The 15,787-nt window shown below is 39.4% G+C and overlaps 2 protein-coding genes across 5 annotated transcripts in view; both read left to right on the top strand.

Annotated features, from left to right (window-relative positions):
- The window catches only part of LNP1 (leukemia NUP98 fusion partner 1), a 311,204-nt gene that overhangs the window by 32,220 nt on the left and 263,197 nt on the right, over window positions 1-15,787 (top strand). The window lies entirely within an intron of this gene.
- TMEM45A (transmembrane protein 45A) overlaps window positions 14,097-15,787 on the top strand; it is a 96,999-nt gene continuing 95,308 nt past the window's right edge. For 2 of the 4 annotated variants that reach the window (XM_031672251.2, XM_072966575.1), the window contains exon 1: window positions 14,097-14,430. The gene's annotated coding sequence lies outside the window, so the exon portion shown is untranslated. The remainder of the gene's footprint in view (window positions 14,431-15,787) is intronic. The other 2 variants (XR_012075406.1, XM_031672258.2) reach the window with 1 other exon arrangement.

The raw sequence follows: 15,787 nt of genomic DNA, 5'->3' as shown, positions 1-15,787 counted from the left end.
AAATTGTATATATTTAAATTGTTCAGCAGGATGACGGACATGCATATGTGTATTTGACATACTCTGTGAAATGATCACCACAGTCACGTTAATTAATGCATTGAGGCCATATTCTATATTTTCTCCTAAAGAAAAAAATACTAGAATTCTCTCTGTTTATCCTTTGTCTCTGTCTTGGATCTTTAAATGCCCAAAGGCAGCTAGAATCTCCATTTTGTAAAGAAGAGTATCTCTCAAAACTGCTACTCATAAATAATACTGCAACTGAGTGCTGATTGATGTAAGACACCAACTAACTTTGACATAGACAATAAAAAGAAGGAAAAGAAGAAATAAAAAAAAGAAGAGAAAACAGTGAAAGAAAACTAAAATAGTGATGATCTTTGACTTGTATGCTTTCAATTTTCATACAACTTGTACCTTTACCATTTTGAATTGACACTTTCATGCAGCCTTTTAATTATGTTTTTTCACACATGCAAAAGATGACTTCAGGCTATTACATGGTGTGTTTACCTGTTACTTGCCGCCATCAAGAGGGAGGTTGGAATCTGACCTACCATCGAGGTCTGCATTATGCTGTAGTTGTGGGGAGAATAATTGTTTCCCCACCCTTTGGGCATTTTTCAGTCTTGCCAACCAAGTTTCAGATTTGGGATGGTCTGCTCATTTGCTGTGGCCTCTACAGAAAGGTCTGGGGAGAGATGGTCCACCCAGGGGAGGGGGAGATACCTGAATGGAGTTCCAGGGGCGGCAGTAGCTGGCTGGCTGAGATATTAGCACCTGCTAGTCCAGCCTGGATACCTGTGAAGGTTCTTTCCCTTTCTGGATTCAAGGATGGCAGTACCTGGAAAAATGAGGACTAGGAAGCTTATAACTTGTCAAACTGGAGGAAAGTCTGTTTTCAGCATGCTTTCAGGACCATAGTACATGGAAGAGGGGGTACTCTCTGAATATGAAGTTGCCAGCTTATTGCCTTTTTTACTATCACAAAACAATACTTCTCATAATAAAGATACAGATAAAGAGAAAGAATAAAAATTAAAAACTCTTATTGCACCTATTCAGAGATAAACATGGTATCTGTCCTTCCAGAATAGTATGTGTGTACACACACACACAAATCCCTCAAAAACTTTTTTTCAGACACAAGCTCAGTTAACAATATATCATTAATATCTCTTTATTGGCCAAAAAGTTAAGGAAATATTTTATTGATATACTAAGAGTTAACAAAAAGTTGAGACTAAAATTCTCTGAAACCATTTGCTCATGTCTCCCCCTGTAAAATAAATGAACATTAGTCTAAAACAATCTGCTACCTATTGCTACTGTTAGTTTTCCAAAAATACTGGAACATCTTTTCAGATAAATAAAAGTCAAGTGCATAATTTTAATTGTTCCTTTCAGAGGCTTAAAATATGCTCAAGTCTCTTCTATTTTAAAAATCTTCCCTCATAATATACTGATAGGTACTACTCTTGACCGTCAATAGTTACCACCCGAGCATCTCCCCTTCCACAGAAAACTTCCTGAAGAGTATCTACATTCCCTCTCAATTTTCAGTCTGTGACAGTGTGACTTCTATCCTATGGAAACTGATCTCTTCAAAGTCACTCGTGCCCTCCTTCCTGTCAAATTCCATGAAATCATCGCTCTGCTTCCTTTGCTTGAGGTTCTGGTAGCTTCTGACAATGCTGAGCACTCTTTCCCTGCCGGGGCTTTCCCTTTGGCTGTTGTGATCTATATTCTTCTGGGGTTCCTTGTACTTCCCTGATCACTCCTGGTTGGTCTGTGTTGAGGGATCCTTATGCCTGAAATACTAGTTTTACTCTGGGCTCTTTCTAGACATGTCTCTCACTCCCTTTATTCTCCCAGGGCAATCTCAAATGTTCCCATGGCATCAGCTACCTATGTGGGGATGATCCCAAATCTACCCCTGTGATGCAGACCCCGCTCCTGAGCACCACACTCACGCGCATACCTGGCCCTTAGACATAGACCTCGTTGCAGGTATCACAGGCATCCCAGACTCACCCTTTAAAAGTGAGCTATTATATCTTGCCCTGTCTGCCCTCAGTCTGTCTCTCCTCCTGTGCTCCCTGTCTCAGCGAATGGTAGCATCATCTACCAGCTGTCAAGCAGGAACTGGTTAGGTTTGAAACCATCTTACATTCTTCTTATTCTCCATTCAAATAATCATCAATTTCTGCCTATTTTGCCTCTAAATATCACTTGAGCCTACCAGATTCTATTCTTATTGCCACCACCCCCCATCAGGCCCTTTATATCTTGCTGTGATTCCCACGAAATGATAATATTTTGGACATGTTTGGTTAAATAAAATATATTATTAAAATTAATTAACTGGCTTAATACTAGTTACAGCGTTTTGAAGTTTATTATACCTGATTTTCTCCTTCCTTCCTTCCTCTCCTTTCCAAATAAAAATACCTCTGTCTGCTCATATTTTCTTCTGTGCTATGGTTATGGTATAACTCATGTAGGTTTTTATCATGTGATGATTCACTGTGACTGTCTTCCTATCTAGACTGTGAACTCTTAGTAGCAGGAATCATATCTTAATAATCTTTGCATTCCCAGAACCCCATAGGGGCCTATCACATAGTAGTGACACAACATAGTTTGAGAGTGTGACTCTAAATGACTGGAGTCCTATAACTTTAATTCTGCCTATTTTAGGCAAGACACTGTAATGTATTACTCTCTTGAAATGAAAAAATGAATTAGTAGATGGTATTTCCCGCCCCTAAAATGGAAACTTTTTTTTTTACTTAAAAATCAGTATCTTCAGCCATAAAAACCGACAACATAATGCCATTTGCAGCAACATGGATGCTCCTGGAGAATGTCATTCTAAGTGAAGTAAGCCAGAAAGAGAAAGAAAAATACCATATGAGATCGCTCATATGTGGAATCTAAAAAACAAAAACAAACAAACAAACAAAAACAAAGCATAAATACAGGACAGAAATAGACTCATGGACAGAGAATACAGACTTGTGGTTACCAGGGGGGTAGAGGGTGGGAAGGGATAGACTGGGATTTCAAAATTGTAGAATAGATAAACAAGATTACACTGTATAGCACAGGGAAATATACACAAAATGTTATGATAAATCACAGAGAAAAAAATGTGACAATGAGTGTGTATATGTCCATGAATGACTGAAAAATTGTGCTGAACACTGGAATTTGACACAACATTGTAAAAGGATTATAAATCAATAAAAAATGTTAAAAAAATCAGTATCTGACACACTTTCAAATGATGCACACGCATGTAAAATAGAAAGAGGAGGTCCTCCGGAAAAGCTCAGCGTCAGACTTACGACATTAACACAGTTCAGCATTACTGTCATGGCACTCTGGTTACTCTACTCTAGGGGGCAGACTTGAGCCGACATTTGGGCGGTATTGCTGGACACAGAGAAGCCTGTGTTCTGGCCAACGACAAAATCACTATCATTGCTCAGGCAGAAAGGAGAGAACTGCAGCCTTTCTTATCACAACTCTTGGAGGTTGGATTAAGCTAATTAAACTTTGGGTAATGTTTATGACTTATTAATGTATTTAAAGGTACACATGAGGGAGGACGACAAACGTTACCTCCGTGGGGCACAAAAAAGAAAAAGAGAACTTACACTATTTGTGCCAATGGTTTACATTTGCACAATGGGAAATTTTAGGTAGCCCTCATGCCTCCTTTAGTCTCCTTTCTCCTTCCTATTTTCTTTCCTCTTCCTCCCTTCCCCTTCTCTTCCCTTCCTCAGGGCTAAGGGTTAGACTTGTCTTGGTTCGAGTGCACGTATAGGTATGTGTCAGAATGTGTATGCGTGTGTTTGTGTGTACTGATAAGCATGTCTTTGGTCTAAGGATTCAGTTGGGTACAGCTGGAAGATTGGTTACATTCAGTGGAACTCAGTCAATAGTAAATATATTGAGGTTAGTGGGAGCCAGGTCTCTCACTGTTGAGAAAGGAGGTATAAATATTGAAAAGCAGAGGACAGAGCATCAAATAAGCCCTGTTGTGCTGGATTGAAATTGGAAGTTTTAAATATATACAAATAGATATGTTATATCTGTGTGTATATATGTATAAGTACATATATATACATAAATTTCTCTTTCAATTTATACATAATTTACATATTGCTTATTTTTGAACTATTTGAGGTGCCTTATTTCCCCTGGATAATTTCCTAAAAATCATGACACTCCTTTACATAACCATAGTATAGCTGACACCAGGAAATTAACATTGACTAAATATCACCATATTTATGATAATGTAAAACATTGCCACATATAATAGTGATGTTTTACGTGCGCGCGCGCACACACACACACACACTCTGTCCACTGACAGAGCCTAGAAGCAATGACATCCCAACAACAGTGAGAACATCCAGCTCTCCTCTTGGTTTCTAAACACCATTTTCCATGATAAGGAACCAGGGATACTTGGAAAACTGGTTGAATCCAGGGATAGGGCAGGAAAAACACCAGTTGATCTTGGAACATCTTCTTATACCAGAAAGTAAAGAAATGCACAAAGAATGATGGGTACATTTCAAAAGGACACATGAGTTAAGTTTAAGGGCTACTACTTCCCAAGTCTGGGAAGATGTGGGAATCAAAATGAATAATTTTACAATGTTACCTATTATAAAATAAGAATTCATTAATCCATACAGATTAAATAAATAGATGTAGTGGGGCTGGCAGGATAACAACATCAACAACCATTTATTTAAATAAAATAAAAGAAATAAAATAATAAGTGGGGGACAAGGAAAAGCTTACCTTATCGTAGAATGCCAACTAATGCATGTAGACATAGTTTCAAAGTATTTTCCCACAAAATACTTATTAATTACTTAATATGTACAATTATTTTTACAATAAAAACTTGGCAGACTTTGTCTTATTAAGGGATAAAATTAGCATCACCAATAATGGGACAAATCATCATTGCGTGCCTTCTGATATGATGCACTGAGAAAAGCACAATACCTCTGTGGAATTGCTGCCAAAAATGCATAAATCCTTAAGAGACACCAGAAACAATCCCCAAATGAAACATGGCATATAAAGTAAGTGAGTTGTACTCTTCATAAAAATCTAGGTCATAAGAAATGTAACAAACGCACACATGATCTTGTATGGGATCCTGACCTATAAAGGGCATTATTGGAACAATTGATGATATTGTACTGAGATTATGTAGGGGAGTGTATTTATTTTTAGGAAATACACATGGAAGTATTAATGGGTAATAGAATGTCATATCAGCTAACTCTCAAATGGTTCAGGAGAAATATATATATATGTGTGTGTGTTTATCTACATATATCTACACGAGAGAGATCAAGTGTGAGCTCAGATGTGGTAGTAAAAACAATTGGAGGATCTGCATAAAGGATGTTCAGGAATTCTTTGCGCTGATCTTGCAATCTTTCTGTAATTTTAAAATTAGATAAAAATTAGAAGTTGAAAATTACATAATGAATATATACTCATTATAAAATTAAATCTAAAGAGCATTCTAATATATAGCTAAGAGCAAAAGTCATCCTCAGTACCAATCTCCTCAGATAACATTTTTATACATTTATAAACACACTTAAAACAAAATATCTGGTATTCTGTTATTTTTCCTACTTAACAATATATTGTAAACATTTTTTCATATGATTACATGTATATCAACATCATTTATTTTTTTAAAGGGGTAATTTTATTTATTTATTTATTTTGGGGAGGAAGAGGTAATTAGGTTTATTTATTTAATTATTTTGGTAGTAGAGATACTGGGGATTGAACCTAGGACCTCGTGCACGCTAAGGTAAACACACACTGTACCATGGAACTATACCCTTCCCCACTCATTTTTTTACGTTTGAATTTCTGCTCTTATTTCTATTGTTTCCTTCTTTCTACTTTCTTTAGGTTTAGTTTGCTATTCTGTTACTACAGTCTTAAGGTGAGTGCTTCAATAACTGATTTTTCAGCCATTCTTGTATTTTTTAATATGTATTTAAGATGATCAATTTCCTTCGAGGCACAGCTTTCCCTGCATCCAAAAGTTTCAATGTGCTATCAGTCAGCTGAAGCATTTTCTTGTTTCCATTGTGATTGTATTTTTGACCCATGGGCTATACCTAAGTTCATTTTTCAAATTTCCCAAATCATGGATATATTGTCTTTACTTTTAGTTACTGATTTAGTTAGATTTATTCCATTGTGGTTGGAAAATATATTTTATATAATTACGAATTCTTTGTAATTTGTTGAGACTTACTTCATAGCCTAGCTTAGGGTCAAGTGTATTTGAAAAGAATGTATATTATAAAGTTGTTTCATATAGTTGTATGTTCTATTAATGTCAATTAAGTCAAATTTATTAATTATATGTTTTAAATTTTCTGTATTTTTAGAATTTTTTTGTCTATTTGCTTTATGAGTCACACAGAGAAATTATTAAAGTATCCCATATGATTGTGAATTTGTTTCTCTATCCTGGTAGTGCTGTCAATTTTTGCTTTGTATACTTTGAAGCTGTGTATTGGATGCATATAACAGAACTGTTGTATCTTCCTAGTGTGATAAGTCTTTTATTATTATGAAATATTTCTATTTCTATTAATGTTTTTAGTAGTAAATTTTCTTTTTTTGGTATTAATATAACTGAGTGGAGGGAGTTAAAAGGTACAAACTTTTGGTTATAAAATGAATTAGTCACAGGGATGTAATGTATGGAATGGTGACTATAGTTAATAATGCAGTATTGAATATTTTGGAAGTTGTCTAGAGAGCAGATCTTAAAAGATCACAAGAAAAAAATTTTGTAATTATGTGTGGTGATGGATGTTAATTGGACTTAATGTGATGATTAACTTGCAATATATACAAATATTAAATCGTTATGTTGTACACCTGAAACTAATATGTTATATGCCAATTATACCTCAGTAAGAGAGAATGTGACTACACTGGCTTTCTTTTGCTTTAGTGTTCATCGTATGATATTTGTTTTAGATGCTTTTTTGTGAACAGCATATAGTTGTATATGTGTTTGTGAGTGTATGTTTTGCCACTCTGAAAATCTGTCTCTTATTTGGTGTGTTTGGTTTATTTACATTTAATGTAATTGTTGATATTTTTGCTGTTTAAAATCTACCATATTGCTATGAGCTTTCTATTTGTCCCACATCTTCCAAGTCCCCTTTTCTCTCTTTTATTGACTTCTTTTAAATTTAGTATTTCTACTACTCCATTTCCCGCTTCTATTAGCCTGCTAGTTGCACCCGATGCCTCTGGTGCCTTGTGTCACATCCCCTCAGTCTGCTTCAGATTTCTGCCGGTAGCTGCGGTTAACAACTCCTTGTGGATGCACTCTTACCTCAGGTGAACACATCTCACCTCAAGCGCTCGATGTGGACCTTTTAATTTTTGGCCCCGGGCGGGGAGGGTATATCTCAATGGTAGAGTGCATGCTTAGCATGCATGAGGTCCTGGGTTCAATTCCCAGTACCTCCGCTAAAAATAAATAAACCTGATTACCCACTCCTGCCAAAATAAAATAATTAAATAACACAATAATAAATAAATAAAATAAAACATTAAAAAAAGTTTCATTTTTGGCCCAAGGGACTTCTCTGTTTTTTTTTTTTTTAAATTAAAGTATGGTCAGTTTACAATGTTGTGTCAGTTTCTGGTGTACCCTGGAGACTTCTCTGATGCCAAAAGAGAGCAAGTACAGTCTGGAAAAGCAAGGGAGTTAATGCCCTCAGGGCACCTCTCGACCAACAGAAGCCAGGTGCTGGTGAGTAAATGCTCCAGCCTCCTGTGGGAAGCAAGCTGTCGGATTCTCAGGTGGTTCCTTTGTATGCTAGTGCCTGTTAGCCACAGAGAGGACCTTGGTAACACACCCTCTTAATGGCTCTTACTCCTTCCTTGTCTTATTCTCTCTGCCCCCTCGCTCCCACTTCCTGGGATAGCCTAGCAAGTGAACTACCTGTATTCAAGTTCTTACCCTAGGCTCTTTTTTTTTTTTCTTTTGGTGGGGTGGAGAGGGACACAAACTAAGACGTGTTATTGGAAATAGTGGTGGAAAACTGATAACTAGGATGAGCTTCTAGACTCAGACCACCTACTGGTGAGATGACAACAAGGATTCTACTACTGTGGAAAAGGGGCAGGGATAATCTCTGGCATGCTCTCACATCATGATTATCTCCTTTTATGCACTGGGATGAGGTGTAAGTGGAACTGGAAACACTGGATTATGCAGTAGGGCCAGCATTTGAACCGTATCAGGAGATGAGGTTATAGGAACTATAGGGTTGACGGGCTTTTGTTAATTGCCTCAAAAGCCTTGACAAAGAGAATGATAGGCTCAGTTCAACCAGCTATAAACTCTATTCAAGCTGTGAAAGACCGGGGGCCTCAAAGGCAGTGTTTGAAGGAATCGTCATCATTTGTAGGGATTAGGAGATGGTGATGAAAACCAAGCCCAATGTTCAATTGAAAACATAGCGGAGCTGCACAGGAGACTGAATAAGTAGCCTTGAAATGTCTCCGATGCTAAAGGCAGAGCCCTGACCAAGAAAGGGACTCTGAGACCTACTATGGAGATATTTGGGTGAACATGCCTGAGAATCTTGAACTCCCAGATTTCCCTAAACCCTTGAGGTTGGAAGAAGCAGTTGCCTTTTCTTTGTAATGGGAAAATCATCTCTTTTTGCCTGGTAACCATGAAAGATTTCCTGAGGTGGCTGCTTCACAGGGCGATGTCCAGCCTTCTCAGGATTTGCACCACTATACCTCACTGCCTGTACACTGATAGACTAGGTGAGAAATACAGTTCCATCACCAAGATGAACTATCTTGCTTCCCAGAAGAATTATGGGACCCAGCTAATACTATCCAGCAGGAACCAGAAGAATCTGTACTTCAGAGTACATGGGGTGATGTACAAGACCAGATAGAGAAAGTTTATTGACATGGTAGCACTCTCCTATGATTTAGAATTTAATGACCTGGCAAGAACACTTGGATTCTGTCTTAGTAGCCTGCTGGAATGATTCCATGAAGCTTGGGCATGATAAAGATTTATAACAAACAAGGTGGTAATGTCAGAACTGTCTCGGCAGAGTATTGAGGAAGGAACCTGAGGGCTCAGAAACTTGGGAATATTAAGGTGGATTTATTATATGAGACCCGAGAACACATTCTTTGATCATCTTATCCTGGTGGGCCCAGAGGACACCCCATTCATTAATGTAATAAGAAATGCATTAGTCAGTTGTGAGGGTGTGACTGTTGGTACCCTTGAGAAGTGGTGACCATCCACTATAGGCTAGGGTCGATGGTAGGAGATACTGCCACAGTGCTGGGCTCCCTAAAAGAGATGATAAGATTTCAGAAGATGAGAGTGCAGATGAGACACTAGCCTCAGAAACAAGGTGGATTTAATGACTACAATGAGAAATAAGGTGAGAGCAACCATTGTGCCTTGACTGATAGGGATCTGTGGTGATGGCTAATAGACCAATGTGGCCTCCTCACTAGTTGGTAAGCTTGGAGTTCCCAGTTAAGTTAGAATAATTGAGGCTAATTATTGTTTGGAAAGACTACCTGAGGGTTGTCCGTCCACCCTGTCCTGTTTGTCCACGCCACTAGCTGAGTGGCATTTTTTCATCCCATGGGAGAATTCAGAGGTATTGACTGGTGTTCTGTGGGAGAAGTATAAGAGCTGGAGACAACTCATGCTGTTTCCAGTAGACTTTTTGTAAAGGTTAAGGGGAATGGCTATCAAATTGCAGTCAGAGCTGTCTGGCAGGGGATGGCAGTGTCATAAAAGATTCTTGTAACAGTTTGGGAAAGTTGCACCTACACACTCCCCTTAGGGAAAAGTCTCCAGGGACAGTTCTGAAAGATGAAGGATGATTAATGTTCCCCCTCCTCTGCTGTCCCAGGGTTTACAGTGTTCACCCCTTGGGCACCAGGGTTGTTGCTCTCCTTTTGCCTCTACAAAGTCAGTGTGTCCATTCCAGTAGCAGTCACCTCACTTCTGCCTTAGTCACCCCTATTTGCACCCACACCTTATGTCCAGTGAGTCAAGTGCAAGATGGACAAGCTCATTTTTCTAAATCTTACAGAGATTCCTCATGTTCCCCACTTGGACCTACATGGGCTACTGTAGGACAACACAGTGAGCAGTGTACTCAACCACGTATTCATTATCCTTATGATCTAGGACCATGTCATCCAACAAGAGAATGTAGGTGGCTGAACCAGACTTAGTTTTGAATCCTCTAGGTCCCCTTTGGGCCAGGTTGTGACCTGGAGGATGTACCAACCCAGCTGGCCTAGTGCTGCCATGAAGAGAAAGACTGAAACACCAGGCCCAAGAATGGTCAATGTAGAATTCCAATTTTACACCTACTTCTGCATAACCCTTCACTTCTTTCATCCAGAATATTATCCAGAAAGCAGCTGAAAGGAGATTCTCTCTTTCTGGACAGAGCTGTATTCAGTGACCAAACTGCTTAATAAGTTTTGTGGAGCAGGAGGAGGTGAGGGAGATAGCCAAAAATCTTTCTTTTTTTAATTAAAATTTTTATTTTGGTATAATTATATATGCACATACAGCTGTAAGAAATAATACAGAGAGACCTCATGTACTCTTTAACCAGTTTTCCCCAATTGTAACATTTTGCAAGATTTTAGTACAATATTGCAGCAATATCCCACCGCTTCAGTCAAACTATGGGGAACACTTCCAACACCACAGGAGTGTTGCTCTTTCATAGCTACACTCATTTGCCTTCCACCCTACCACATCCTTAACCCCTGGCAATCATTAATCTGTTTTCCTTTTCCATAATTTTGTTATTTTAAGTATGTTACATAAATAGAATCACAAAGTACATAAGAAAAATATTTAGTTTTTCACAGTAAGTATAATGTTAGCTGTGGCTCTTTGTAGGTGGTCTTGTGAAAGTTCTCTCCTCTATTTCTACTTTTTGGAGTGTATTTATGATGCTGAATTTTGTCAAATGCTTGTTCTACATTGATTAATATGTTTGTGTATTTTTTCTTTAGTCTGTTAATGTCATTGATTACATTGATTGATTTTTAAGTGTTAAATAAACCTTGCATCCCTGGGGAAAAAATCCTACTTGGTCATGATGTATAATAATTTTTATATATTGCTGAATTTGTTAATATTTTGTTAAGAATTTTTGTATCTATGTTCATGAGTGATATGGATCTGTAGTTTTCTTCTTTGTGCTGTATTTCTTTGGTTTTGCATCAGAGTAACACTCTCTTCATAAAGTCAGTTGGAAAGTGTTCTTTCCTATATTCTGGAAGAGATTATGAAGGATTGGTGTTAATTGTTCTATAAGCATTTGTTAGAGTTCTCTAGTGAAAGCATCTGGGCCTGGAAATTTCTTTTTTGGGAGTATTTGAATTATGAATTCCATTTCCTTAATAGTTACAGGGCTACTCACATTATTTAGTTCATATTGGGCGAGTTGTGGTAATTTGTGTTTTTCAAGGAATTGGTCCATTTCTTTTAAGTCAAATTTATGTGTGTCGAGTTGTTTGGAGTATTCCCTTATTTCCTTTTTGACGCCTGCAAGGTCTATAGTGAGATCTTCTGTTTTCTTCCTGACAGTGGTAATTTGTGTCTTCTCTCTTTATTTTCTTTGTCAGTCGTGCCAGCAGTTTGCTCAGTATACTGATCTTTTCAAAGAACTAGCCTTTTGTTTTCACCTTATTATAGCCTGGTACAGGTGGAAATTTAGGATTCAGTTTGGCCTTCGCTGACATAGGTGTAGGGGAAGCCACAGTTTTTTCTGGGGTGTTTGACTAGAGTATAGCCATTATTGTCTAAACTTTTATTTGTCTTCCTAGGCTACTCCTTCCTGGCTCTTTGGCTAACAACAAAAGTCAACAGGCTTTTGCTGGGCTCCAAGTCTGGGTCAAAGAGACAAGAAGAAAACCCAGAGAACTCAGTATCATGTCCTTCCTTGGGTCCCTAGATTCCTAGACCGTTTGCTTTCTTCTTTCAGCCTTTCAAAGTCTTCTCATATTTGTTTATATATAAAGTTAGGATTTGTGTTTGTACTAGCAGAAGAATTAGGGAAAATTATGTCTACTCCATCTACTTGAAAGAGGTCCCCAGAAATCATTTATTTTTAGTAGATGTTTGAGGAAGCTATTCCAATGGTTAATAATATCAGACACTTGTTAATGAGAATGAGTGTAGAAGTTTGACCTTGACTATCAGCCTATTGTTAAGTGACTTTTTGGATAAAATGTGTACTGTCATCAGTTTATAAATGTTCCAGAAAGCCAAACTCATGATTAATTTCAAGGGCCAATCCTCCTTTATGGATTTCCTTGACTGCCAGAGGATTGAGGGCTGTGAATCCATTCACTTTTTTTTTTTTAACTTGGTGAGTGGGATTCATTTTTTGAAGGGCTCGTGGAGGTGATATGACACTGCAGTCAGGGTTGCAGAGACTGAGGTGTCTGACTAGTCCACTGTGGCAGACAGACTGTAAGGTGGCTCCCCATGATCATCATGTCCTGGCTTTTGGGAATTGCAGGAGCCTGAGACTAGACTATTGGAGGTAGGGGCAGCTGCTAGCTGACAGTCAGAAAGAAACTGGGATGCAGCCCTACAGCTGCAAAGAAATGAATCCTGACAACAACCTGAGGGAGCTTGGAAGCAGGTGCTCCCTACTTGAGCCTCCAGATGAGGATGCAGCCTGACAGACACAATGGTTGCAACCTTGTGAGACCCTCAGCAGAGGATCCATTTAAGCTATGCCTGCACTTCTTAGAACTGGAACAGTAATAAACATGTGGTGTTTCAAGCTACTAAATTTGTGGTAATCTGTTATATAGCAATAGTAATACATATACCGACCAAGAGGACATCATCCATGAAGTGAAATCTTTGGACTTCAGAAGGTAGAGGCACTCAAAAATAAATTCTGACCCATTCACTTCTGGAAAATGACAGGTAAGTTTATATACTCATGATTCAAACATATATACTGGAGACCTCGGGGTCTGGGATAGGCTTCTCTGTGTCTGTTACCTCATCTGAAAATGGAGATGATTTTAAAATCTACTTCATAAGGTGATTGTAAGAATTAAATATGATAATGCAGGTAAAGCATAGATTAGCATAGATCCTGGCACAGTTCATGGTATGTGGCCCAATGAGTGTAGCTCTTGCCATCTTAATGTGTCAGTGAGGCACATTTCTGTTAGCATCCTCAAATTACAATGATGATTGATTTCTAGACAACACCCCAACTAATCAAGCTTTCAAAGCATCGTTTGGTGCTGCCCTGTCTAAATTCTCACAGAACAAAGGAACATTCCTTGTTTTCCTATATCTACCACCACCCAATAAAAACCCCAAACCAACCAAGTCTTCCAAATCACTCCTGTAACCAACTTGGGCTTCTCTACAGAAAGAACCATCTTTCTGGTTAATAAGGACTTCAATGAAAGACTCATTAAGGTTTTTCCTCTAACAAAAGGAACAGGCTCTTGAATTTCATTATTCGCTCCCTGGCTAAAGAGGAGAGAGTGAAGTTCTGAGGCGTGGCCTGAACGCCCTTTTGGGGCGTGGGCATGCCAGAGCCTCAGTCCCTTCCACTCGGCAATGCTGGGGATTTAAGCCTGCGCGGGGCGCGCCTTAATTTCATTCCAAGTACAGACTGAAGTCATCTGGTTTAAACAAACAAGCCCGACTGCCTAAAAAACGGGCATAACAGGGGCCAGAGCACCGGCAGGCCCTGGGTGCGGAGGACCCCCCTCTCGGCCCTGGGCCCCTCCCCGGCCGCGGCGGCCGCCGAGTGCCACATCAGCGCCCGCGCTGCACTTCCAGGTTCCTCTTGAGGATGCAGCGAGCGGGCCCGGCGGGCGGGGGCGGGCCCGTGGCCCCGGGAGTGGCGGGCCGGCCGGCCAATAGGCGGCAAGCAAAGAGCCCCGGAGACCAATCAGCTGGAGCTTCTGCTAGCCGCAGCCGCCGAGGCTCGTGCCCCTCGGGGGAACCAGATGAGGCACATCTGGACAGCTGCGCTGAGGAGCTGTGCGGCCCCTTCTCGGGCCCGACGTCAGCTGAGCACGTCCCCCACGTCCTCTCCTTTCAGCCGCTTATTATTTATTCATTTACCCAAAGAAGCCACCAGGGATCCAAGTTTAAAACTCTCCCCCTCTAATGCGACATGGGGCCAGATCCCATCCAACACACAGTTTAATTTTATGGGGCTCTGAGATCAAAAGGACAGAAAGATCAACAACAAAAGCCCAGCCGCTGTCTGATTTAAAACTGGCAAAGTGGGGAAAAAAGTGTGAATAAGACCGAGTTGGGTAAGTTTTGGATACGTGCTGGATATCCTATTTCTCCCGCTGTGAGCTCTACCCTGTCTTTTTGCTGTTCTCGCTGCCTTCTCTTCATCAGGGAGAGAAAAATATCTCTTGCTGCCACAAACTGCACAGACCCTCGTTTCTTTTTCTTTTGCTTTGCTAACCTTTTATTTTTATTTAATTTGGTCATCTGTATGCTATTTTAAAATTTCCTGGGAACATAAATTTAACTGTTATCCTGTTATAAGCTTCTCCTAACTTCAAAGTGGAATCTACTGACCAATTTATTTTTCTGTTTTCTTTCTGTGAGAACAGAGCATTCATCTGTAAAGCTGGAATCTTTATCCATCCCCCACTTCCTAACTGTTTTGATAGAAGATTGAGAAAGTTATCTGGCTTATTTAGAATTAACAAAACTTTTGCTTCCTTTAATGGGATGTTTAATATTAAATTATTTAAATCCTGAATTGATATAGGTAATTATTGTTTCATTTACATGTGAAGGTAGCTCAATGTCTTTTCTGTATCCTCCTATCCATAGTGGTGAGCCACAGTTCCTTTATGATTGTTAAAAATCACATTAAACATGTGACAGACTGCTGCTGTGTACATCAGTAACCTCATAATTTTCCCCAAGTAATTGTGTGTATATTAACCCCATAATTCTCTCCAAGTAATATTCCGAGTTATTGTTAGGTGTTTATGAACATAAATCTGGCATATATTTCAGGATTTAGAAATGGAGATGATGGCAGATATTGAGCTGGGTGAATGGCCTGAGGCCTATTCCATTACAAACATGTGTAGAGGTCTCTGTTTCAGCAGTGTTTTGGATTGGAGACTTTATCGTATGTTATTTACTGTCATGGTGATATGGCCAGAACTGATCTTTAATTTCTGGCTTGGAAAGCAGTAGGTGCTCTAATCGCAGGTTGCAGAGCATGTTTTTGATTCAGAAAGGCAGCGCATACTGTGAGTGGAAGAGTTGAAGTGGCTTTCAGGTGTGCAGAGTTAGAGAGAACAGCGTTGTAGAGAAACCATATAAAGAGCTAGCTGGCCTGCTTCCATTCAAAACCCTGCTGTTTGACCTGGAGCAAGTTACTGGGCCCATATGTACTGCAGTTTCCCGCTCCGTGTGTGGAGATAATAGCACCTATCTCATGGGATTGCCTTGAAAACTAAGTTAAACATTAGAGTAGTTCTGGCACAGAGTTAGTCTTTGCTGTTGGACCTACTCTTCATTGCCTTCCTTCTCAGCTTCCCCTGCTGCACATCAGTTTCCCCAGCTGCCATTCTGACCTCTACACTTAGCAACTAGTGTTCACTGAGTGCAGACCACTTGTTAGCAAGGCACTGTATA

The sequence above is a fragment of the Vicugna pacos genome, chromosome 1 (genome assembly GCF_048564905.1).
Source record: "Vicugna pacos chromosome 1, VicPac4, whole genome shotgun sequence".
Classification (NCBI taxonomy): domain Eukaryota; kingdom Metazoa; phylum Chordata; class Mammalia; order Artiodactyla; family Camelidae; genus Vicugna; species Vicugna pacos.
The sequence above is the reverse complement of the archived record's forward strand: the minus strand, read 5'-3'. Positions and strand labels throughout refer to the sequence as shown.